The sequence below is a fragment of the Frankliniella occidentalis genome, unplaced genomic scaffold (genome assembly GCF_000697945.3).
Source record: "Frankliniella occidentalis isolate FOCC.00 unplaced genomic scaffold, Focc_3.1 Scaffold215, whole genome shotgun sequence".
In the NCBI taxonomy this organism is placed as follows: domain Eukaryota; kingdom Metazoa; phylum Arthropoda; class Insecta; order Thysanoptera; family Thripidae; genus Frankliniella; species Frankliniella occidentalis.
Window position 1 is genome coordinate 365,789 of NW_026267341.1, and position 624 is coordinate 366,412.

Genomic DNA, 624 nt, shown 5'->3' on the forward strand with positions numbered 1-624 from the left:
TCAGGGTCGTTTTGTATCATAAAAAGACAGATCGATTTCGAAGATGACCACTCTAGCTCAAAAATTGACTTTTAAAAAATTCTATAACCACAGGTAAGAAAAAATATGTTTTTTTCAAATATTTTTTTATGGTCTCCTAGGGGTAACTCGTGAAAGTAGAACCCTACGAACGAATAATTCGTCCATTTTGCTCTTTCTTGTACCGTTTGGGTGCTAGGGGGCATTTCTTAGCGAAAACAGGATGAAAAAGAGCAAATAGTCTATTAAATCGTAATAAAAACTTCATGTCCCAAAATTGTTAGGGGAGTAATACTTAAACCACGCACGGGGTCGAACCACACCATCTTCTAGGCTTAGGAGTCCCTAGATTATTTAGTGTCACTAAAACGTTGATATTTACATAACAATCTGTCAAAATTCGAACTTTTAATCAAAACCTGTATCGAACAGCAGAAGTTTCATGTCCCTAATTTTAGAGCAATAAGTCCCCGCCAAATACTGTCAGTATGTCAAATGTTGGTGCCGGAAGGCCATGTTCCCGCATACCCTCCCATTAACTCGTCTCGGGTGTCAGCGCCGCAGGCCTAGCTATATGTGCGCCAGGCGCGTCGCAGCGTAACAGTG

The 624-nt window shown here is 40.5% G+C and overlaps 1 protein-coding gene across 1 annotated transcript in view; it reads left to right on the forward strand.

The window, feature by feature from the left end:
- LOC127750582 (uncharacterized) overlaps positions 1–624 on the forward strand; it is a gene marked incomplete at its 3' end in the record, with an annotated part of 5,076 nt that overhangs the window by 1,895 nt on the left and 2,557 nt on the right. The gene's annotated exons all lie outside the window — the stretch shown is intronic.